The 26837-nt window shown below is 44.7% G+C and overlaps 1 protein-coding gene across 2 annotated transcripts in view; it reads left to right on the plus strand.

The window, feature by feature from the left end:
- Oatp74d (Organic anion transporting polypeptide 74D) overlaps nt 1-26837 on the plus strand; it is an 82807-nt gene that overhangs the window by 2467 nt on the left and 53503 nt on the right. For both annotated transcript variants that reach the window (XM_072003262.1, XM_072003263.1), the window contains exon 2: nt 598-634. The gene's annotated coding sequence lies outside the window, so the exon portion shown is untranslated. The remainder of the gene's footprint in view (nt 1-597; nt 635-26837) is intronic.

The following is a 26837-nucleotide window of genomic DNA, read 5'->3' on the forward strand; positions in this document are numbered from 1 at the left end:
TACGTGAAAGCGATTTTTCATCGACAATGTATAATCTATACAACAGCACAAGGTTGTAACGCGTTTTATTGCATGACGTTAAAAAGTAGTGAGAAATATACTTGAATTATAGGTATATACCTTTCTTCAAAGGATGTACGATTAAGATTAAGATGTAAGTTTTTGAATTAAAAAGACTATTCATTGTTTTGTAATTCTAATTGAATATTAATTTTGTACGTAGTAACAAAATATATGAGAGTTTCTCAGGTAGGGAATTGTGATCTAACAATCTAACTGAATAACTTGTTTATGTCTTGTTTTATACGACAAGAATGGTAGATATCTAAGAATTCTGTATGTATATCTAAGAATCGTATAGAATCATATTACTTTATTTGAAGGATAACGTTCTCTTGAAAAATAGTACTGTAGATGGCGTCAATAGATAGATGGCGGTAATTTGAAAATATTATTTGTTGTTACTCGTATTGCATCGTATATGTATCGTATATGTAGTTACTCGTATTGCATCGTATTGCAATTTAAAAATATTACCTGCGGTGTTACTCGTATTGCATCGTACTTTAACAAAACAATTTCTTTTTTTAATTGCAGCCGGAGCATCCGTCCGTCGTTGGAGAAAAGCAATGTGGTGAGTCTCGACTTTCCTTCCATACTACTTTGTAACTTTAGATTATTCGTTAGGGTTATACTATGGCCTTGCGTTATACGTTTCGAACATAGGTTATACCTTAATATGCGAAGTGATGTCGGGTTAAACCGTATTTCTATAGGACAGGTCGTGAAGCAAACGCTAGTAAAACGCCGACGCCGATATTTTTAAAGATTCAAGAAAACTAATCATTAATCATATAATTGTGCCATCAAGGAGAAAATTAATTCAAATGTACTGACTCCTAATATTTTTTAAACAGGTTGTTCAACAGGTTTGTTAGACAGTAAATTAAAAATGTTGTACCTCGTATAGACAATATACGAAATGCACGAGGTTATATTGCTTAAATATAAAATAGCAATATATATTAGAGAAAAATTCGGTCTATGTATTTACAATTCTGTAAGAATCTGGCAACATCGGAAAGCGAACGAGCAGTGAGAGAATATCTCTAAATTGAAATTCAGAGCAGCAAAACAGAGATATATACTACCGTTCATTAGCATTTGGACACTCGCACCTTATGATAAATATATAAAACGTGCTAGAACTTAAAACAAAACTTTTTCTTTTTAAATTTCAATTTCTCACGTTATCTGTTATATATTCTATATAATAATGTTTTACGTTTTATTGTATTTTAAACTTGTATTATTCGCTTTATGTCTCATTATCACTGCTATTTTGCTAACAATTCTCGGAGGCTTACGAATAGCCTTAACCTTTTGCTCCGAAATCGTGAGTAAAAGAACGGTACGTAGAAAACAAATGTGCCGGTACACGCACACACAAGTCACGTGTCGTGTTTCCATTGCATGCTGTTATGCCTAATTAGTGGCTTGGTCGGTTGCATGCGGAAAGTAACTTAACTATTTTTTCGCGTAATTAACTGATGAACGCGCGTTAAACGCGTCGTCGCGTTTCTCTTTCAACACCGTTTCAATCTGTCCTACTATCGATGTACATTGTTTCTGGAACACGAAATTCGAAATTATTCCATCGATCGCCGTTAGACGATTACTCCGTCCACCGCGTCGAGCGTAAACGTGTTGCAATTTAGTTGAAACCCTTAGCTTCGTTGATAGAAGGTTATTGTCCGATCTAATTGCCAGTTGAACTCGTCCAGTCCTGGACTCGCGGTTTCATTTACCACCGTGTGTCCTATCTCGGCGGAATCAATGCGATCTCATTGCAGTATGCGTGTGGAGACTCATGTATTTACACACACACACGTTCAACAGCCGGCGTATCACTTATCCTTATAATGCGTGCAGGACTCGAGATGAATCCGTGTCTATCGTCGACGTACTGTTTGTTTCACGAGAGAATCCACTTTGAGGATGAAAATATGGCTAACTCCGTGGAAGGCGAAGGAAAAGATGACCTGTTGTCGTACGTTTCTCTTTGTATACATCGCGAGTTGTACATTATTTGTGTAATTTCTAGAAAACTACGCTAAAGCAGAGAACAGTGCCAATGCATTGCTCGATGTCCGATTAGCTCGTGTAGAATGCTGTTCACGTTCCGATCTATCGGTTCACGGAAGTCCGCATTGGCCGGCGCGCGTTATAAAAATTCAAGAATTCCACGAAGTTTCTGGTAGAGGCTTAGAGGGGCGTTCTACTCGCGTAGAATGAATCACAGTCGCGATTTGAAACGCAAAATATTCGAAGGCGAGACGGGTTGGAACGGACGCGAAGCTTTCTACACCAAAATTTCCGTTCGCCTCGTGAATATCTACATAATACGTCGGAAGTGGCGGTCGTACGATCCCGCGTCATTTGCATCGGCGGGAATTGGCTAATCGGCAATTCCGCGTAGGTTAACCAAACGGCCGTCGGGAATGCCAGTCGATCTTCCGTGTGAACACGACCACGCTTTCCTATCACGATGAACCTCCATTTTCTAATCTTCCACGTTGTCAATTAATTATATGTATCAAAATTCCAGACGAGTCTCACAAACACACGTGCACGCTTAAATTACTCTAACATTGTTTAACATCAACGACCTCGCTTAAAAGAGAATTGCAGAGTCGATGTTTGTCAAGCAAATGATAGTCGACACGACGAAGTTTGGAATTAATATTAATTATCGAGCAATCATTGGCGCGATAGGGAAAAGAACGAGTGAAATTACGAACGAAACACGCTACGCGAAGCAGAACGAGGTCGTCGCTCGTGCGTTATGAACTTTACATGTTGTGAAGTGACGCGTCGAGACGTTTGATTCGTTCTGCTGATTTGCCTCTGTTACTTTTAGGAGATCGAGTCTAGTACCGCGAACCATTTATCTTCATCTTGGCCGTCATTTCTTTTCATTTGTTCCATCGACGTAGAACAAGACCCTCCGTCACCCTATTCTATTAACAGCCACGCGATGGTACTGCATATGCAAAGCCCTTATCGTTATTGTAGAACGATGTCCCGTTCACTGAACCTTTCTGCTTATACATAGCGTAGATCTGGCCGCGTAGTTTAATCGTGTATCGTTCGATTCTCTCGATTCTGCGTATCGTTTCGTTCGAGGTCAGGCCTAGCAATGGAGAGTACCCGATCAGACGTTGTTAGACCGTGAAAAATGCTTCGTCACAGACATTGAATGACACTGTAATCTTCGGTTGCGAGGCAAATTAAAACTGCTTAAAGCCCAGACGTTCTTCGTTCGATTCTGTAAATTTGTTCGTCGTAATTAGTCATTGGCTTTGGATGATATCGCATTTTAAAATACACATTCTATAATTTCCATTCTTTTTCAGACTTTAGTTGGACTTTGGACAATATAATACTACACGATCATCCGCAGTTCAACGTATTGAATTATTGAATTTAGATAGTTGCGAATCGCTATAAACTAGGTATCGTTTCTGTATCATTATCGTTCATCGTTTATTTTACTACTCCCCTTTGCGTTATCTGTTACGTTAACAGTAGCAAAATTATCGAGCAAATAGAAAGTTAGAAATTCCCTGCCTCTCCTCGTATCTTCTCTTCTAAATTCATATTACCGCATCGGTCGGTTGCGAGGTAATTTCGTATGCGCGAATCGTATTCGATTACATCATTACTAGCATTCATACATAGCGCATAGTTTGCGCCAAACCCCATGATCCACGGAGCGGATCGAGCAACGATGAAGCATCGCGATCGGCTTGCCGTGAAATCTGTCAATGAAGCGGCGTTCTTGCATGCGTGGATTTCTAAATGAAAGAGAGAGCAGCGGAGAGGAGAGCGTGCGTTAGTAGTTCGTCCCACATCCTAGAAAAAAGCGGGTCATGTGGACGGATGGTTTAGTTGCCGACAGGATAACATTGCTTGGCAAGGACGACCGCCATCATCGACGCCGGCGTCGACGTTCATTGGCCTAAATCGCGGCATCGCTAGTCACTAACGTGTAGCATGCTAATTCTCGCTAGTAAAAATGCTAATGCGTCGTCTCTTGTTTCAACCGGCCGTTTCTTTCTCTCTCTATCTCTCTCTGTCTCTCTTTGACCGATTAAGTCGCGTTCAGGTAGCCGACTTTTATATTTTATAGTCCCTCTCGCACATAAAATCTTGTTAGTTTCGTTTTGTCTTTAAAGCGTTGCATCGTTTATCGAAGCGCTGGTGTTTTATGACTCGGCATTACTCGATCGGTCTAATGATGTGTAATGATAGTTTCTATCTTCTTGCAACGATTTTATATACGAGATTTATAGAGTCGAGTCTTCGAAGTTACAAGATCGCGTGATGCGATAGTACGCGAACAATTTGACCGTTCAAACATCGTGTTCGATCGGCTCGGATAATCGATCGAATTTCTTACGTATTGTATTCCGTATTACATATATCGCGGGTAGAGAAGATGGCATTGTGATAGAATTAATAATCATCTCGATTATCAAATTTCTCGGCTAGGATTAGAAATTTTAAGTAACCTATATATAGACGATATGAACTTTTACTTCGGCGCTCCAATTCGGTTCACAGAAGTTCAGTTCCGCCTAGCATTTGCTGATAGTTAAAGGCGATGTTTAGCGGAACTCGTACAAGATACGCGCCAACTTTGTTCCATGGAACGACGTGGTCTAATGATTCGTCTTAAACGTGAATATATACGCGACAGCTGCACGCATCGTGGACGTCTTTTAACATTTTCTGAAAACGCTTGTGCGCGTGTTACGTAGAATACCTCAGATGCTAAAGCATACGATTTTCGAGATCTATGTTCCATCGTGAATCTTGTTTTATCGCAAACTTTTAACTGCTCGGAGCGAACGTATTCACTTGGTAATGAAAGTGGACGGATCGAATTTTAAACGTGGAACATGCAGAATCGTGTATTTTCGTGGCACTTCGCGTGACGAAAGATATCCCATTGGGCCGTTTCAGAGCAACTCGTAAGATCTAAAACAGCCCTTCGTGCTCTCGTTATTTTCAGATTGACGACGCAGATACGCGTTATTCCACTTGCTATTTTCCTCTCGCCTAACTAGGCTAATCGCTGGAATTTGTAAGCGAGCGATCTGGTCGTTCGATAACGCAGAGAAACGTGCATCAACTATCCGATGCGATTTAGGTGTTAAAAGAACGTTAGATCGAGCCAGTTGCTAAGCTGTTTCATCGAAGGGAGACACGGACGAAAGCGATAAATCCGATAAAACGAATATTTCTCTGACATTTTAAGGTCGGCGACTAAAACGCTGATTAAATGCACCGCTTATCGGTGTCACTGATTCGTGTTAAAGAGCAGCATTTCATTCGTCCGCGTCGTGAGAAGGCGCAATGAATTTCACTGAAACAACCTTTCCGCCTTCTATACTTGCATTCTTTTTTCTTCCATATCCTTCCCTTGATTGCTTTTGGAGTCGCACCGTCCACCCTTTATATTCTGTTCGTTCGAAACGAATTACCATCTTGGTCGCTTTTAATTCTTCGAAAGACAGTCGGTAAACCAGTCGTTTGCCAGGGTGCGAGTTCCAGAGAGGGGTTACTCGGATGAGAGCACGGTCGAGGAAGCGTTTATTGGCAGGATCGATGATCGCGATTCCATCGAGCGTGAAAGGTCGAGACCTCGGCTTCCTCCTTCTCTCTTTCTACTCAGACATTCAGAGTAATAGTAGGCGACTGTACGAGATCGTATGTATGGTCGGATTGTTTTCATCCGACGAAAATGGTTCACCGTGAAAATAGACGACCTCTGCTGTGTGCGTGCGCGCGTAGAAATGGGGATGATGCAGTTGGCCTGGATAAAGGTCAGTGGCCGACCTAGCCCCCCAGCAAGCCGACCACCAGCTCTACCACCCACCGGTATTGATTTTGTTAACCTTCTAGGTTCTAGTCCCGTGCACCCCCTACTGTCGCCACCGGCACCCTTCCTACCAATGATATCTTGCCATCGTGCTGTTCTACCTTTTGTCGTTTGCATTTTGCCCTCTGCCTTCCAGCAGCTCGTTCCCTTTTCCATTTTCCAACTGTCGTTTTACTTGGCGTCTATAAGGTAGCGAATATTTCTAACGTGTACCTTAATGGTGAAGAAATATTCGACATCGCGAGGTCTCGTTTCGCGCATTTCTATTTTTTTTTGGAAGCTAGGTACATGGGTGAAATACGCGTAAGAAGGCGATATTGGAGCATGCTCACGCTTGATATTCTCGTACAAAGCGAGGGCACGTTGCGTTCGGATTGCGATAGCCTCTCGAGCGGTCGATGCAGTTATCTATTTATGCCCTCTGTCCCGGCGAGTTTCAGTGTCGAGTGCAATCGAGAGTCTACTGGGTGTTTGGAAGCGAAACAATACGAGTCACGTAAATGTAAAATCCCGTCGCGGAAGGTTTCGCGATAGAATTGAATCGAGAAATCGTGCTCGTCTCGCGTTCGAATATTTTGTCGCGTGCGGGTTTTCCCTACGAGAGGTTTGGTATCAGATTCACTCTAGCAAGAACCATACAGCTCGTTTCAGTCACACCAGGCCGTTTTACTTCTTCGTCTTGAGAATAATTCTTGCACGACGAAGGGTTTTATCGATTAATCACAACGTAATAGGATAATAATCCTGGTAGAATCGAGTCCGATCGAAACAAGAGAACACTGGTACTTGGTTTCATTCTCGCTATCCCGTAGCCAAGTAACGCGTGTACCCTAGCTGTAATTTACGATCGTAGAATCGCATTCTTACGCCTACTCGCAGACCGATTCTGCTTGTTCATTAGCGCATTCCTGCACTTTCCTTCTCGAAATGGGGCGGCGATTCGCGTATCGTATCACCGTCCTCGCGATACCTTGCAAGACGGATCGCCGGTTTACACCTTGCCTTTGCAGTCGACGAGTTTGTGCGCGTGCACGCGCGTGCGTGTTCGCCTCAAGCAGCTAGCGTACAACGGCGAGGCCCGCAAGCGGAATTCTAATGCCGTGTATCTGTGCCACTGTGCGAATTGAATTCCAATTATACGCTTGATTTACTTGTCATTCACCCGGTACTCCCTGAGAATTGCATCCACGACATTTGGCGCCACTCCATCTTCGTCGATTGTGACAACGGTGCCGGTTACCCTGACGACCGTGTCTTGGAAAATGAGATAATCGCTCGAGATTGACCAGGGATGAACTTCCACCAGCGACGTTTATGGAAGGAAACAGCAACTGCGGTCCGATCGTTCGTATCTCGATAAATTCGTTCGAAGGATCGACGCTTTTTTTACGTTTTCTAGTATCGATTTAGCCGAATGCGACTGTACGGTCGTTTAATTTTTAAACGAATAATTAAAGTTTATTATTTGTATAAAAAACCGACGAGTATTGATTTTCACCATTGTCTTATATTAGTCAAAAAAAAAAAAGAAAAAATAGAAGATGGAAAAAAATCGAACGGACTGAGAATGGCCTAAAAAAGAAAGAAGCAAAGTTAATCTCTTTCAGGTGCGGTTACACATATCGTTGCAGAGTTTCATAGCTCGCTATTTGCCGCGGGAACCGAAACTAATATCGCATCGACGAATATGCGTGTGCATTTATCCGGATCATGCCATTCAAGAATATCGGCCAGCGACGAGATTTATAACGCGCCACGCCAGAAACGCGTACATTACGTGCTATTGACTGTATTACCTAGGAATTTGCATATACACATATGCAAATCGCGTAGCGCGAATGTCGCCTATCGATCAGTCTTGTATCTCGCGTCGGTGCGCGAACTCGCGCTTCGCGGCAAATGGCAAATATGCCTTCATTAATATCGTTAATTGGCGAAAACACGCTCCAGTTCCGTTGCGAGATTCGATACTCCGTCAGCTAGATGTTACTCGATTCTAATTAAGTTCATCGCTCGTTTTGTGTCATCGCGATCGTTTAATACCCGGTCGATGACGGTGAATTCCGCTGAACAATCTCGGCGCACGATCGATCGTTGTTTTTTAACGAACTGTGAATGACGAGTAACTGGACCGAGTCACGAGGTTGGTTTGCGCTTGTTGCGATGTAATTTAGTACGAAAATCGTAAACGCTTCGAAAGAGTCTTCCGTAAATATTTCCTGTGGACCCGTTAGAATTTTAAGGCACTGGATTACCATAAGATCGAGAAAGTTGGTTTCGTTTGAATATCAAGAAATATTTAAAGTACGTGGAGAAATCTCGAGGCGGAAACAAATTTTAATCAGGCGAATTGCCAAATTTCACCTGGCAATCGATTAACCTAGATTCGACGTTTTTCTAACTCCAGACGTTTCCTCTGTCGAGCCTGTTCCGTTCGTGTAACCCACTTTAAAATTGGATAAAGGAAAGAGAATTTTGCGCAGCACGTCGGTTATCGGTTCGTCGTCTGCTTCGTCTCTTTTTCTTTTCCTCGTAGCTTTTCTCGTCGATTCAGCGAAGCAATTAGCGTGGCGGTTAGAAAGAACGGCAGAAACGAAGGAAAGGTCATTGTCGGCCACCGGAGACATTTCTATCGGCTATTGGACGGTCAGGGCCGAACTACTGTACCTAAATCTTTCAATATCCATCCTTTGCGTTGTGTTAGCGAGCGAACAGCGTCGAAAATCGATACAACGTCCTCGAGAAGAAGTTTTAGTGTTTCGATGCTTTTTTTTTTCGAATATCGAGGCAAGAAACTACAGAGAAATATATAAGATGCATAAGTTTACGATCCAATGAATATGAAATTAGCCAAGATCGAATAGGGAGTGAAATTTTACTTTCGTTTGTTCCGGAATTGCGTACAGTACACGCGTATACGGTTGCGTTAACGAATCGCATGTACCGTAGTATTGCGTTAGCTGGTCAGAATATTATTTCGTTAATTGATCATTTCTATCAGTTCTTGGAACTCGTGTTCGTGAAATGAGCTTTTGATATTACGTGAGTTAGGAAAACGCTACCGAACCGTAGTCTCTACAGACAGTTCATTTCTTCCGAATAAATTATTCCAATACAAGGTTCACCTGTTGTCACATTCACCTGTAAAAGGCATCGTGATCTACCCGCATCTTCGCTTATCACGATTAACGAAACACACCTTGCCCGAGACGTTTATCGCGCAGTATACGATTGGCAGAAGCGCAATGATGGCGCGATTTAAATCAGCATCTCGTAGGCGTTCGTCGACTTTCACGACGACCACGTTTTCCTCGGTCCGTCATCCTTGGAACGTGCTTCGAGCGTACAAAGTCTATAAATTAGATAATTAGCATTTCCAAGAAGTCGTGTTTTCAGTCTTTCCAGTAGACTATACGACAACCCTATTCCTTATCCGTATTATTATGTAGGTAATTGTTATAGGTAAATTATGGCAAGTAGATTGGCGGCGATCGGTAGGCAGGATAAATAAGCTGCGATTAATGAATGAGTCGAGTGTGACTCTTTAACGAGCGTCTCATTCTCTGCCACGAGATACACCGCGTATTGCAACAAACATCGTGGTTTATTGTCGTGTCATTTATGAATTATAGAGTTGTCGAAGGGAATGAATCGCTCCTTAGATAGTAACATGGATACCCGGATGATAAATATTCATTCGTGAATATCTGCCGCGAAACGAATGGCTTTACGTAACGTTAATAGCGAAATTCTCGCGGCAGCGGTTCAAAAGTATCGTGGTTAGTGCCGTTTCGGAAGACGCGAAATAGCAGAAGCAAAAATGAACGATTGTCTGATCTCGAACGATGAAATTCACTAATACGTTCCGTGAACGCGGTCTTCGCGCGTGATTTTCTCTTCCAGTCACGTGTACATCATCTCTTGCTTTTTCATACACTCGGAACGTCAGTGGGTTGAATGGAAATTTTATCGCGCGCCAAAAACACGGACGCGTATGGTATGAAACGCGTTAAGAAGCAAGTGCACGAAGCATAGGATCGAGTAATAGGTATTCTTAGAGTCTCGTGGATGTTCTTCTTCCCTATAATACTTCTTTGTCGTAATTACGCGTTCACTTTTCCTAGTTGCACGATGTTCCCGTCAATCGTGCGATGCACGCGGCTGTATTTCCGACAAATTATCCAATTACCTGCAATTATCGTACGATAGTCACCGTTCGCTGGATGATGAACGCGTTTTCACTCGACGACGGTTATATTCTTCCCTACTCGGCATAGTTAACAATGTTACACACGGCGAACTGTTTGCAGCACACTCGTTTAACCTTATGAACGGTAGCGAGCACTCGCTCATTTTCCACTTAGAACGTCTTGTGTCGCCGTCGTCATCGAAACGAGAATGAACCGTGGTGTGACCCAGTTATATCCCACGATTTTCGTGTTCTAGATAGCGGCCATTGGCGTGACGATATCTTCCCTTAAACAAAGGCTTCGCCTCTTTTTCCTATTCTTCTCTTTCAACCGGAAATTAAACCGTTCCCGTACAGTACATTCTTCCATACTGTTCGTTAAAGTTGTTTCCAAACTGCTGTTGGCAAACTAGACACACTAACTGTGAAAGAAACTGGTCGAAATTGTTCTCAGCGCTCGTCTAATTACCAGTGTGATTCGCGTGTACCTTTTTGCGAAATACCGAGGCGCTAACGAACTCTTTCGCGTTTCTCAGTCGTATTTTGGACCCGTGGTAACGGCACCGCGGGTTAACGTTCACGTGCCAGTGATTTCTCTACGAGAAGAGACAGATTTTTAGTGGTACGCGTTTGCGCCACAATGGCTCGTTGGAATATTATGAGACGTGCGAATGGAAATGTGGCTTGCAGGCCTATCTCCTGCCAGAAGACATTCCTAAGGTTTGACGTTGAGTCTAATAGAAAAACTGAGCATCTGCCAGGGCCGTAGCGGTCGTCACGCGAATAACAATACGACGAACGTGTACGCGCGGCATGTCGAACGATAGGCGTGTGCCTGTTTGTTCGTTCTTTGCTTTTCTTTAATCGATAACCTCTAGAACGACACACGTTGAAGAAATTTGTGCTTCTTAAAGATAGATTTTCGTTTAGCTTAAAAATTCCAAGGAACCGAAGTGGCACCGAAGGATATATTAAATTATCGATTAGCGAATATCAGATGGGCCAGAACTCAAACATTGGCCTTTCATTAACCGGTTCAGACTGTCTAACCAATTGAGCAATCCGTAACCCTTGGCAAATTGTTTCTTCCTGGGCTCTACGTTCCACACGACCGGTCGCATTCTTTTTGCAGTAACCGTGCAAGAAGTTGAGAGAAGTGCTAAAAACACCACCGTTAAAGAGTCTCGTATATCCCCTCCGTAACAGCTCGCACTCCGGACGAAATTGCTAAAAGTAAGATCAATGAACGGACCTTGCGGACAAGCCTGGTGTCTTGACCAGCACAACGAACACCGTCCGCCCACGATATCATTAACTTTTCCACCTACGGTCAGCGGTGGTCAAGTGGCAGGTAGAGAAACGGCCGGGGTGCACCACCCCGTTTCTCTGGAAGCCGATTTTCCACGGATATCGATGCGTCGATGGCTGCGTGGAAATAGACGCTGATCGATCTATCATCTCGTCCTTCGCGATCGTGGGCAAAGGAAAAGGAAGAAAGAGAAGCATAACTGGGCATTTGCCAGGGGCGTACGCAATGGCCGCGCTAGAATATCAATGCGCCGCTAGCGAATCGTTAGACGAGAGAGAAAGAAAGAGAGGGAGAGAGAGAGAGAGGAGAGAAAAATAACGAGGATGCGAGATGGAGAGGAAAAGAGACGATCGTGCGCGAGTTACACGCTCGTGCAGAGAGAATTCCCCGGGGCTGCGAGAGCGTAACCACGTAAGGCGTATCGGGCGCGAGGCCACCGGTGCATTGTCATCTTCCCACACGCGATGCACATCGAGAAGTACAAGAGAGATACGAGCTGCGGCGGCGGCGGCGGCGGCGGCAGAGGAGGAGGAGGAGGAGGAGGAGGAGAGTCTTTCCTGCTACGATCTGTCCGTTTGCACGAGGAAAAACTCGCTCGGTGCTGTCGATAACCTGGTTCGGTTCGCGAATTCACGGTCACACGCTCGCCACGGGACAGATCGTGCGGGATTTCGTGGCACCGATTCCCTTTTCCTTCTTGCCGATAGCATTTACAGTGGCACTCGTAAATGTCGGATGCTACTCGATGCTCGTTGCGGAGAATGATTTATTCGCGATTTGAAAAGATCCTCTTTCGATGGCTGAGGGTACTCGAATGGCTAACAACGAGAACCATCGATTGATTTATATTTTCTGATGCTTGGTGACGAGGAGGTTTGGTTCGATAGGGGTGGTTTATCAACTCTCCCTAGGTTATTTATCATTCGTAATGAAAGACGTATGGGTACTATGCATATTACAAATTGTACTTTCTTATTCGTTTTTTGTACTCCCGATCTATTTACGTTTTTATTAACGATAACCATTGTACGCACGATTTTTATTATATATCGCACAATTGCGATATAAAAAAATACATTGCGACGATGCATCTGCTTCTTACGCTGAAAATATCACGCGACTTGGGAAGAGGTTTGGTGTAGGAAACTTCTAACGTTGAGCTACAATGTGATTCGCGGAATGTCTACAGGGGAAATGAAATTCGTAGAGTGGGCGTTGTTTATGACGCGGTTGGAACTGGTAGGAACGCGCGAAACCGTAAATCTCTGGCCATTTATTTCCCAGGACGGGGGGTTTCGAACACGTAATACTTTCATCCACTTTCCCTGTCGGTGTTCCTCGCGAAACTTTTCAAAGCACTCTCCTCGGCCGCTGCTTTCCATCTAAAGTAATTTCTACTCCGATCACGCTTCCTTTCTCCCGTCACGTCACACCGCGATAAAGCGAACCTCGCTAGTAATATCGATCGTTAAGTTGCAAGAATATTCTGTTCATCGGGATGAGATCTTCTCGAGAAGCAGGTAAAAAGCCGAACAAAGTTGCTGCGATTCTATCGTGCAAAAAGAATCGTATTTGTTTTCTCGATCACCACGCCAGTTTTACCTTACTAACGTTTAACGAGTATTACTTTCGATTTTCCGCTCTGTACGATTAATAATTTTTTACATTGCAACTGATTTCAATATCCCACGTTAAGGCTACCATTTATTTGCTATAAAATTAGCATCGTAATAACGTTCGATTCCGAGATCGTATCGCGTCGATCGAGAATCATTATCACAATGAAAGGTTCTGACTTTTCCTTCGGCTGGTGACTTCGTCGCACGCACAGCGAGCGTGTCCTGTCGACTTTTTTCACTTAGTTAAGTGGGTCGACTTTCGTCATCGACGATAAAAGGAGTCGGGAGGGGGGTAGGCAAAAACGTGGCAAAGTCACTGACAAATTTCTTCTTCGTCGAAATACGAGATTTAAATTTCAAAAAAAAAAAAAAAAAAAAAAGAAAAAAAGGAGGCAAACGTTATAAATCATCCGGACGATGTAACGAGATTTTAAAACGTCGTACCGCGTGTTTAATTCGTGGCTCGTCAATTTTCTTAATGCAGTTGCATAACGCGAATCGTAAACGAGGGAGACAACCCTTTCCTTTAGCACGCTCGTGCACGCTACTCGCGTCAACTATTTTCGTTCTCTGACGCGTCCTTTCGTTTAATTTCCACGAACATTATGCAATCAAGCTTTTAGAATATATTAAAAATAAGAGAAAGTTGTTTCTCTTAGCAACTTGTAGCAGTTCGTTTACCATTTTTGTTGCGAGGATTAGCTAATTAAACGTTAAGGTGAAAAGGAACAGTTGTATCCTACTTTCGTTGAAAAATTCCTACTTTTACTCGACTATGATCTGGCGTGATCAGGTTTATAAAAGAAAAAAAGGCACAACCGATCGGGCATAATAGATACGCGCATCGGCCTTCCATCTTTCGATCGCACGTGTCGTTTCGCGTTGCCACGAACGCAACGAGTTCTCTCCACTGTCGTTAGTAGTTTCGTCTAGGAAAGACGAAAAGACCGGTCGTGAATCGGTTTCGGTTCCTAGATTCATTTTCCTGGAACTTCTTGCGCGCGGTCTTCTCTCTCTTGGCGTTTTAGCGAGAAACGAATTGTGTTTTTAAGATTAACGGGACCGTTCCTCGGTAAGACAATCTCGTTAACCGGTATTTGCTTAGCTAAGACGTTAGAGAGAACGCTGTTCGCCAACAGGAAAGATGAAAAATCGTTTGGCCGCCGTAAGAAGAATTACAGGGACCATAGGCACGGCGGAGATTCGTTCGATTACGATCTCATCTATTAATCGTGGATTAGCGAAATTGTTCCGTTCGAAAGAACTTTGTCAGCTCGATATTTACGGGATCGTGACTCCTCGACGTATCCTGTATGCTGTAACACGTGTTTCCGACTCCTACACGAGCTTTGCTTTGCTGGGAACAGGCTTGCCGACAACAAAATTGCGTATTCTCCGTGTCGAATTGATCGTAGGATGTGTAACAGGGTTGAGGGGAAGTCACGCGAGTACGAACGAGATGGTCGAAACGGGGGAGAAGTGGGCAGAGACGAAAGATGGAAAAATTACGAAGAGGAAAGCGAGTCTGTGAATATGGCGAAGAACGTTCGAGACGAGTGTACGTAATCGCTAGAGTAACGCGATTGGACTGTGGATGAAGTGGCAACAACATCAGAAGTGGAAGAAGAAAAAGTAGAAGAAGAAGGCGAAGGATAAGAATAAGATGGAAGAAGCGAAGCAGAAGAGAAAGAAGGAAGAAAATGAAGAGAGAAGCGATGCGTAGCGGGGGCGGAGGACAGCTTCGCGATAGCTCAACTCTGGAATGAGGAAGTCTCGTACGAGACGACACCGCGGGAATACTAAAGTCTGGGTTACTAATAGTTGGTTACTTCGCGTATTCCAGCCTCATAGCTTCTCGCGAGGTGGAGCTTCTTGGGATCGTATTTGTGTGCCGGGTGACTTTGTATCGGCGCCATTTGTCCGCGTTACCACGAACGAAAAGGGGATCGTCGCTGTCTCGCCTCGTGATCTTCTCTTTTCCTGCGGCTGTTGATTTGCGACTCGCTTCTGGGAATGAAATATGCAAACGGGTCTGGGACTGGGTCAAGAATTAACTGGTCGAGTTAGTTTTCGGTATATTCGTCGTGCACTTTGACAATCCACAGATCGAGCAATCAATTTCTGTTTGGCATTTTCTATAAATTACGAAAGACCAGGTGTTACGTCGATTACTCGTGAAACTTGACGATTAAACGCTGTTTCTTCTTTTTCTTTAATTCGTATCTGTCGATCGTACGTTGACGTCATACTTTTTCGTCCAGCGACTAGCGATAAATTCGGCCGAAAATTTGATTTCTCGCTGCGCCGATCCCGAAGCAAAACGACGCTTAAAATCTTCTGTCCGTGCGTTTCTCGAAACTCAACTTTTATGGACTGTCACCATTGTAAGCTGTTCTGGGTGGCGACCGTGTACGATTCGTACTTGGCGCGTCCCCGGCTATTTTACTACATAGTTAGCAGCGTGTTTCTATCCGTCGTGCTCTGCAAAAAGTAACGCGCGGGTTACGAGTAAATCCGTGCGAAGTATCCCGTTAATCTGACAAGTAATGGCGCATCAGTACGTTATATATCGCAGCGCATAAATCATCGGCGTATAAATCGTTTAGCATAACAACGTAGCAGCGGCGATAATATGCACGTGTGCCGTGGTAGCTCGCGTATTTTTGCAGTTCCAGAGAGGGACGGTTATTTTTGAGAAACTCGTGGAGAACGTATTTAGAAATCGCCAGCAGGGAATCGTTCGCTGGTATTATTAAATCAATGTTCATTGTAGTATTTGTCAATTTCGCCGCGCTCTGTCCATGGGATATATCGGTTAAGCCGGAGTCGTCCCGCGTTAAGACAACTTTACGACGATCGCTTGTTTGCAATGAATCGAGGGATTTTGATAGTTGGATGATCCAAAGTTAGGTAGACACATAGTTATTCAGCAACTTCGACGTAAATCGCTACGTTCCCATTATTTTCTTTTACGATTTAGCAGAACTTATTCTTTATCGTGGCACGATCAGAGGTCGAACTTTTTAAAATATCGACCACGATCACGTTCTTCGAAACGACGACGCTCGATGTTTCATCGATTCGTGAATTATCAACAAAGACTCGACAGCTCCTGTCCCAGACGATTTCGTAATGCGGAGATCGCTGTGGGGATCGGAATCGGGACGCGCCGCATTTAAACAAGGCATTTTATATGATACATTCGGTTTTTGTTGCCTCATGATCGCAATTGATGATACGAGGCAAGCCGGGTGTCGCATCGAAGTAGTCGCGTTGGAATGCAAATAATGTTCACGATACCGGTAACCAATTTTGGGTCGTACGCGTGGGCGGTCACCCTTTCTTTTAAACGCGTGAAACAGTGTCAATTGAAAGGACGGAAAATATCGACGCTATCGTATTTATCATGGCCGATACATTGACATCAATTTAATCGACGATTGTCCGCCGCATCCATGGAATATTTTCTATTTACCATTGCTCCGTTTTTCGTATTCTGGTGGAAACGGAGAATTCGGTCGCGGAACGTAGTCATCAGCGGCAGGCTGCAAGCTGCACCGCGTCCCGTCCCTAGCAGGGACGAACCATTAAATCAGTTGATATCAATCGATCGATGATTGGCTTTCTTTCGTCTCGCAACTTTCTTTCCCATTCCCGGGTCAGGACTCCTCTTTCGGTGTTGGACGTCACAGTCGAGAGTAAGAGAGGTCAGAGCAAACAGGTGAATCAGACTTTTAAAGAGATTCGCCCTTGGCCCTCGTCGTGGCGGGATGATTCGCTTCATTAAATTGATTGTGTTTCAATCTGGTCCGCTAATATGCGAGAGTCCGGGCCAGACGTGCTCTCGCCAGCGTATAGTTCGCTCTGGCTGCTCGCGCTGACCTACATGCCCGTCCAAAATAATCTGACACTGCCGGCAAGACCTTAACCGCGACCCCTACTGGAGCAGATCGAAGAATAAACCTTGTGTGTGGAGCCTGATGCGGCTGCAATTGCGCGGACGAGTCTCTTTCCGTCTGGCCTCCTGTTAAAATCAAGGCTTTCAGTCGACCGTACTTTTTCACCAACTATCTACTCGAAAGAACCGGTACTGATGCACCGATCGTGTGTATCGGGTACGTTGGCACGTTTCGGAAGTTTGACACGCAGGGCTGAACAAACGACGTTACCACCCAACAGTGCTAGCAATGCTATTTTACGTAACGTTTCGAGAATTACGTACGTAACGAGAATTTGAAATTTTCTAAATTTTCTGTGGAACTTTTTGGCTAAACGGAAAGCATCGGCTTGGTACAGGCGAACTAATTGAAAGTTGATGTTCCTAGAGGAATCGAAATGGAATATCTTTGGGCGAGCAAAGATTAACAACGCTTCAAGGATATCACCTCGACGATGCTTCGGTGCATAAAATTGAAAGCGTTGAAGCACGTGATCGTCTCGTTTAAAAAGTAGTGACCTACACGGCCGTCCGAAATGATATGACACTGCAGGCCAGACCTTAACCGTGACCTCTGCTGGAGGAGCCCGAAGGGCAAACCTCGTCGTGAGATTTAAAACCAATTGACGAGACGCATCAGTCGTGCAAACAGCTATTTCGTACGTGATATATACAGTTTTAGGTTCTCCCTCTCCCTCTAAACGGGACCGTTCGATTTAACATCGTGGTAAATTCTTTCTTTGCTAGCGGTTGCGCGTAGATGCTTGATTAAGATACGAACGAGAACGTCGTTTTTCTTACTGTTTCCCAGTTCAATGCACTTTTATGTTAATAATCAGTCCCGCAATCGTATCGGGTGTTGCATAAGCCATTGATCGGTCGAAGGAAAGTGAGTATTAATATCGAAAAATGTTGTATTCAGAACAAGTATGTACCACGCCTATCGGCCACGCGTGTGTAATACGATGCTCGTTTAAATTCACGCTAATTTATTAACGAGAAAGTCGAGTTACTAGGCAATCATTGTTCTGACGTCCAACGACGTGACAATCGTCGCATTTACAATTCAACCTCATTTAAAAACAATTTATCATGAAATTATCGTTCCCGATAAAAGGCCTAATTTATTATCTTCTCGCTACGAGATCCAATAGGAAATAAAATAATCCGAAAAGTATACTCGAAGGTAAGTGCAAATCGATCGTTAATCGCGTTTAGATAAGTTTCGTTCGAAGTCTGTCGTGATATTATCCGAGCATATCCGCGCGCCTATTCGATATTCAATGACGCGATACAAGTATCGATTCCTCCAAGTTCGGCAAGCCAGCCAAAGGAGAGGAACATCGACGGGTGTGGTCGAGGAGTGCGTACATCGATCGCCACTTTAACCTCCACGAAAGCACACGTTCCTACGAGGCGAAGGAGGGATTCGCTTGTCCTTCTACAACCGTTGGCAACAGCATCTTCAAAGCTCTTCCCTCACTCACGAGGCTCTTCGACTACTACTCTTCTCATACCACGCGACACACACCTGCTCTCATTACGCGCATCGTCGTTCATACGCTTCGAATCGCGTTCCTCTTCTCTCTGTGCTCTATCCGTGTCTCGATACAAATCGAAGAAGTTTGTACGGCGTGTCCGATAATCTGTCGCTCTTATCGTTAAACGAAACGTATAAATAAGAAGCACGAGGAATAGAAAAGGGAAAGGCAGCGATTCGTGTTCGTCGATATCGTCGAACGTAAAACGGTGGAAACGAACGAACAAGAACCGGAGAGTAGACTTGGCACGAGTGCAAAGGGCGAGGCTGAAAAGGGTCGAGCGGCTAAGCGAGAGACGCAGAAGCTGTCTGCGTCCGCAGAAGCCGGTAGGACAAGGGCGTAGTAGCGTTCAGCGTGGCAGTGGAACAACGTGACGCTACGACGTAGTAGGATAAGGTCGAAGGAGGTGTACGCAAAGCGTGCACACGCACAACATAGAGGGGCGAGAGGGTCTAGGGCGAGGGCGAGGGTGAAGGCAAGAGCGAGAGCGAGAGCAACGCAGCAGCAGTGACGACGAGGTCGTCGAAATTAATGCGGGGAATCCGGTGAACGGGTGGATCGGGTTGCCCATCGTGGCTCGTTTTGAGTTTTTTAGTTCTCGAATTTAATCCAAGAATGGGGGAGAATGGGGGACATTGAAAGCGGTGGATCTCGTCTAGACGGTCGGTGACGTCATGAGACAAGGTCGACTGTCGCTCTATCCACGGCGCAGCACCGCTTTTCTATATACACGCCTATATCCTTCCTCCTCTTCGCGTTTCGCTGTCCCGGTCTCCCTCGCCCCCTAGCCAGTTCTTTTCGTTCTTCCTTTTCGTCTTGTTTCTCCCTTGCTCTTCCTGCTAGAAGGGTGGCGTAGCAGCCTTTTACATCTTTCCACTGAACGCTAGCTGGAGGACCAGTCGGACTAGGAATCGGTCTGATCTTGTGATCGATGTGCCTCGCTGGGGATGTTCCCCGTCTACGAGAGCTTTTATTCCGTCTTAGAGAGCGACGCGAGCGAGCTCGTTCTTCGTCTAAAAGTACGCTTTTTCTATAGAGACAGATTTGGCGATTATAGAAATAATATTTCAAATCGTTGCACTTTTATTTCGTCGTTGGATTTTAATCGTCCGAGTATGTATATCGTAATAAGTTTCTTCGTGACGTTATCAACCACTGTGAAATCTCCGACCGCCCTTTTCGTGTCGTGTCGGAGGTTAAACAGTATTCTCGGAGCTTTATAGCGTATTCGCTGGAATTTAGCTTAAAATACACTGCGACGATTAAGATTCCATCCGAAATTCCCCTGAGACGCATTCGTTTCCCGCGTTTTCTGTCACCAGCCAAGGCCGCTCTATCTCGTCCGGAAATCAGTAGCCCTGGTTTGGACTTTGGTCAAGATGGACGACATTGACGTTAAGATCTCGTGGCTCTCTCTTTCTCTCTCCCTCTATCCCCTGCCCCCTCTCTCCTTCTCACTCTTTCTCTCTCTGCGGCCACGGCTCCGACCGAATAATATCTGAATTCCTTACGTCGAGGCATAGCCAATCGGCCTCATCAATAATTCAGCGAGTTCGACCGACCGAGAAATTCGAAAACAAGGCGAAAACAGCCGGCCAACCGCGTCACGCTACAGGCTCTGTCACAAGTTCGCTACCTAACGATTTGTCGACAACCGCGTAAAACAGCTTTAATCCTTGCACGATTCTTCGGCCTCTTTCGCTCTTTCGTCCAGTTGTTTGTTCTTTCCAGCGGCCTCTTGGCCGAGGGTACTCGAATCTCTCGAAAGTCGGCTCTCCGCCATCGGAATACTCGTTAGAATGCGAAATTCAATTTGCCAAGCGTCTCCTTTTAATTCGCGTCTATGAAGTTTTAGTCGAACAACTTTATCGATAGAGGTACGACACTTTGTCGTCGAGACGTCGACAAGGTTTTCTCGTTTCTCGACCGATATCCGGCCGATTCTTGGCGCAGCCTATAGGCGAGGAGAGCTATCTGGGTCTCGTCGTGCCTTTACAAATCACACCAGACGCGTTACCTAACCGCAGCCTATCGGCATACGATTGAATTTCGATTTTTCTCGCTCGATCGACAACAATGATTTCAACAACGGATATTATAGCGCGGCACACGGTAAAAACAGCGGGGCTGCCTTTCGAAACGGGGTCGATCGAATTTTGTCTATTCAATCTGTTTCGGTGTCTGCGACGAAACGTCCAGCGACGTCCGATACGTACAACGGCAAACTTTCATACATTTAAATGTAGCCGACAGGATGCACATTTCAATGTCGAATTAAGGTTAAATTCTAATTGTAAGCAGCGTGGAGGAACGACGCGGGAGGAGTTCCTGGACAGAGGATACATTCACGGAGAGAACGACACAATTTCACAGATGGATCCTAACGCTTTCCGTAGCAATTTCCTAAATGGAAAATTTAAACACGATAAAATCATAAATGTGTCGTTTGCGTGCGTTTACTGTTAATCGGATGGCACGACACTGAGAGTTGGAGAACGAAGCGAGTGGAAGGTAGAGATTCCAATCCAGTTTCAACGATGTAGAATGGCGAGCGACGGCTAATTTACTAATTCAGGCATAATTGCCTTCTCGGAAGGGAGAAACGTATACATCGAGCCAGGGTCAGTGGTACACCCTGCGTTGTACGTAAAGGTCGCGGTAATTAAGGGCGATTCTGCAATGTCTGCGATGCAAATCTTGCGCCCAGCATCGTTCAAGGGGACTGGTAATTCATGGATCATTTCGTACGGTTGTTTGCACGAATTTACGACACGACTTTGAATCATACGCGTTGCCATTGAAACTCGCCTAACAGCAATCCAATCTTTTCGTCTGTTTGTCGATTAGTCGGGGCACGCTTTAAACGGGGGAATTTATTGGAAGAGGCAACGGGAATGGAAGTTGATCAAAGAGTGTCGGGAGAGTCGATTCGCGTGCGATAGCCTTCGAGTAAACGATCGGATCACGATCTCAGCTCAGGCGGCTCTGATCCTCTGATCAGCTTCGTTTGCACTCTGATGAATAAGTTAATCGGGTTAATCCATATGTGCCATTAAACGTTACGGACGCTTAATCACTTCCGCGTAGCGGGGTCACTGATCTTCCTCGTTCCCCGGCTAGCGTTCCACGGGCTAACGCTATTGTGCCGTTTACAGATTACACAGATGGAATATGTTTCGTAATTTCTGTCTGCGCGCGAGCGTGAGACTAGCCGCGTTAGATTGGATCTAATTTTCCAATAGACCGTAAGCAGCGTCGTAAGCGTTGATATTACGAACCGTGTCAGACCCGGGTCCGTCGCTTGCACGGAATTCACGTCGAGCTGACTCTCTCGACAGATTCTATCGGTGGCTTGTTGATTTACGTCCGCTAATGTCCACGTTTGATTAACCTTCTTGCGCTTGAAGCCTAAGCAAACCCACAGATCGCTCTTGCGGCTGGCCGTGTTTCCAGACGGCGCTATACGTCGTACACCTGGAGAATCGAGTGTGTTCCGTGACACGTTACGGTATTCTCTGAATCGATCGATCGCAGTTACGGCGTCGTTAAATTCTGGACGATTAGCAGCGATAGGCTCAGAATGCTGCACGGACCCTTCGGTTCGAGCTGGGAACGATAACGTATCGCTGTGCGATGTAAGGACGGAGAATATCGATGGGACGAGACAGAGTTAGAGGCGTGAAACGCGCTCGCATCGATATCTGGGCCACAATGTCTCGTTTCCCAATGAAGTCGTTGGGTCCGACCGATCCGGCTGATGACGATTCATCGTGATCGCTCGTTGGTTCAACGCACTTGGCGGACAAATAACGCGAGCGGCAGCAATCGACACGGCGGATAGAGACTGGTATCTTATTAACGCGGATAAACACCTCGTGACGCGTTAAATTTCGGGCAAACGGCGCGTTGAAAATCGTCGCCTCTGGTTACGCAAGGAAATTATCGGCGGAAATATGCCGAATGAAAAATGATTCAGCATGCTTTACGGTAATTAACGTCGGTTTTGTTGCGTCACGGTATTAGCGGGTCAGAAAGTTTTACGTTCGGCTTACAGTTTCGGCTTGCTTTCGTAATCAGGCAATGAAGATAACAGGCAAACAAGTTCACGAATTCACGAACGATTTCGACACACAGGGCTTTTGTAAATATCTCGGAGAGCATCTTACCCGTGTTCATTTGAAAATCATTTGGCTGACCGCAATGTGAATTATGCGCAGCGAAACGGCAAATGAATTCGTTTGAATTGTTGATAAGGTGACGCAAGTATGGCAAACGACGCGCTGCTGCTGCTGTGACTATCGCAGATAAGAATCTGAGCTCTCTTATCGCTACTTATGCACACATATTTCGAGCTGCAGTTCGATACAAAAATACCACATGCACGTCCGGAATATTTACCTTTGACCACGATACTTTCCCGCTACCTATAATCGCTGTTTATCTTTTGTTCCTGCGTTTCGTCGGTATATTTTTGCTGTTTAAAAAAAAAACGAAATCTTAAAATATTCGATTTTTTTTTCAAATTAAAAAAATTAAACACAGATAATTGTTATTTGCGCAACTGAATGCGAGTACAGTTCATCGGTGTTTATCTATAGATAGATACAGAATTAAAGGAGAAAAGGAGCAGACGGAGAAAGTTTTTTGCGGAGAAGCTAACGTTTCGTAGAATCATGTCTGACAGACGATTATCGTTTTTTATCGGAGGAATTTTTCGCACCGAAGGTCAAATACGCGTAGAATCGCGAAAAATCAAGCAGCTACGCGGTATCGTATTCTTTTTTTAGCAGCGACGTGAGGAAGCAGAGGGTGAAGAGGCGTACGGATCTTCGATGACCGACTAAATTATCGGCAATCGTTTAAATTGGAGTATTGCAACGGCGATAAGCGTGTTACGCTTGTGAAACACAGCGCGACGTGTTGCAAAATACGAGGAGAAGGAGACAGTCGCTACGGTGTAGGAGAGATAGCGTGCGCGATGATACGTAAACATTATCGAGTCCAAAGTATTTTCGCCAGCGTAAAAATAGTTGGTGTGCATGCGTTGATGGCCGGCATGACGGGTCGTTCGATCGGCAGACATAATTGCCTGTGTCGCGTGTGCTTAATCGTTTTCATACTGGCCCAATGAACGTTCGTCTAGGTCTACGATATCGTTCCTATCGATAAACAAATTAATTGTACGAGACGTGTACTCAACTAATCTAAATAGAAGACAGTAGCACATTTTCGCCCTTGCATCGTTCAGTTTCGTCGTGCTAGTACCTACATCGTCGTCAGATAAGCCCCGACTGATGCATCTTACATTAGAAAGAATACTTGTTCGTCATTGCATTCGATGTATGTACAACACTTACTATCTATCTACTCGTCAAGATCGTACGTCGTTGCACTTTGCCATTCCTCAAGTATCCGACATCACGTTGTTCTTCAAATATGAAAAAGTGCAGAAATATTCGCGATAACGAAAACAAGAAGAAAAAAAGAAAAAAAAAATAAAAGAAGAGAGATATCTTCCTGTACAACAACGAGCGAGAAAAATTGCGAACCTTCGACGAGTGCAATGAAGACAAGTGGACGACGAGACGATGTTGCAGGCCGCTCGGTACAATATGTGGGCCAGACAATAATAATTGTTCGACGTTTCCTGGTATATTATACTGCGTGTAATTGATACAGAGGAGCCGCCATTAATTCTCCCGCTGTTGCTGCTTACTATCTTTAGCAGACGTTCCTCTCCGACTGCCTGCCCGTTGCATAAATTTTCATTTACAAAAATTCCCCTCATCCGCCGTGCTTTTCCCCGAACGAACTCGGGTCGATCCAGTTAATCCGATTCTTTCAATGTCGATCGATCGAACTCTCGAAACGGCTGTAAGGATTGCGGTGTAGACAGTCTCGCAGCCCTTTCACTTGTCGGAGAACGTGACTACCCTTACTACAGATATACGTACATACATCGATTCTTATAGAAGGTATCAAGGTCGCGTTATCCTGACGAAGGTCAATCTCCATTCGCTACGGAACGCAGAGCGTAGCCCTTTCATTTATGTTAATAGGATTCACGTGCAAGCTATCGTTAAAAACGTGGTCCGCCTTCCTCCGAGACCTAGATATTTGGAATTTTTTTTTTTTAACGGTGCATTATAACCAATGACGCTTGCACGTGATACGTGAGACCATTGGAGAACACGCGTCGATACACGAACAACGAGATCATTGAACAGTAACAGTGGGAAAGTTCTTAGGATCGGTAGCGCGCATTATCTGTTCTCCAGCGATGTTCTGAGCTATCCTAATAAAGAAGAAATAAAATTGGAATTTAATTAGATTATCGAGTCGTTGCTCGACATAAAATGTTACTTGAAAGAAAAATTGTGACGATCGTGTTTATAACGTTTACGCAAGTTATCATCAACTTGTACCAAATATCAATAGGTATTTTAATACGTATAGCCGGCGGCGTACATACTAATTACACGGATTCCACGAGAAAAATCGGGGAAAGGTTGGAAGAAGAAGACTGGTTCCCGTAGGAGCGAAAGTTGACTCGCGCAACTCGATATTCGGCCGTCCAGTCGTTCCACTAGGATCCACCGTGTTCCGTTCCTCGGTCTATAGAAGATTCTGTCGACGGTATTCGTATAACGGTACCGTCGGGTTCTCGCACGTCGTGTCGCGTCGCGTCGCGACGCATACCTGCCGCCGCCGTTGAATCGAGCCGAGGCCTCGGCTGTATCGAGCAGAGACCTATGTATATATGCATGTACGTGTTGTGTGTTACGTCGACGCATGTTGCTAGCGTTACGTGCGCCGGGATGCACGTATACATGTACGAACGCATTTTGCCGCGGCGAGACGAGCTGAATGCCAATCGGCACGCGAACCATCGTGCTCGATGCGCGAAAGAACGAAAGAGAGGAACAGAGAGAAAGCAGGAGAGGAAGAGAGATAAAAAGAGGCTCGTAAACTTATGTTCGTTTTATTACGAATATTTTGACTCGCTCGGGGACCACGGCTTGGGCATGTGTTATCATTTGTTGCTGTTGTCGTCTTCATCGTTGAGTGCGTTAGAACGAACAACGAACGAGCGTGCATTTTTTCCCCATAAATTGTTTTAACGGTAAATTTGTCGTTTCATTATCTATATGGGAAGTAAAATGTCGTCGAGTGAAACGATCGAATAGAATCGGACGCGTTATCGGTAAGGTCCAAAGTAATTTCCGTGTTGTCTGTATGGGTCGCGTAACGCTCGCTTCTTCGTGATCGTTAACACGTGGTCCCGTAGTTTAATCGGCGCGCACGCCGAACGAATTCTCCGTGCACCGAAAACTACCATTCGTATGGTTTATAACGAGTCGCATTCGTGTCTCGGGCGCGCACGATATTTGTTGGCAAGAGGAACTCGTCGCGGATGCTATAGCAATGGACCATTGATGGCGTCACGGTGTAGAAAGGAGCAAAAGTTTCTCGGCCGAGAGAACATGCTCGGTTCGGAGCGCTTTTTGCAGCTTGATTTTCCAGTTTCTCGCGGAAGAGAAAAATCAAAGGCAATTTCAAACCGTTGGAACGCCGGGCTATACTTTGTTCGCGTGTTATCCGCGAGCCGATTGAAACAATTCGCAGGTGCGAACGACGATCGAGCGTCTTGATCGAACAGCGTGTAGTACAAGTATCGGAAAGATAATACATTTAAAGCTGAGATCGTATTCGCCACGATTAAAATCACGCCGGCTGGTATACGTCGGTCGTAAGGCGTCGAACGTTTCTATTCATCGAGGGTGTGTACGGTGGAAGTTGCAGTTTCATTCGAGCGCGATACAAGTACCGGTACAATATCCGTTTAGATAGCGATCGAAAAAAGTCGCTGCTCTTAATTATACGACGATTAAAATTGTATAATCGTGGCGTACGATCGATCAAAGATTCGAGAAACGGCCAACGCTTTGGCATTTAGGTGTTTTACGTTGGAAACGTTGGAAGTGTAACGTCGTTCAACGACGAAGTTAACTGTTCCGGTCGTCGAATGTTCGTGACATTAGAATTATCAAATTTGTGAAAACGACAGATTTCAGATTCTCATATCTGTAATTGCTAAAATTATACAGCTTTTGATAAAATTAATGCTGTCTTTTGCAGAGGTACTCGTTTTATATAATTATAATCGTTTAGTTATGATATATTCAAGTACATATTGTAGATTGGCAGTTCTAGTATTGATGTGACAAAAATACAAAAATTAAAATTTTCGGATATACGCAACTCGAGGAGATCCAGTTGCTCACGAAAACGAGC

Source organism: Bombus fervidus, chromosome 5 (genome assembly GCF_041682495.2).
Source record: "Bombus fervidus isolate BK054 chromosome 5, iyBomFerv1, whole genome shotgun sequence".
NCBI lineage: Eukaryota > Metazoa > Arthropoda > Insecta > Hymenoptera > Apidae > Bombus > Bombus fervidus.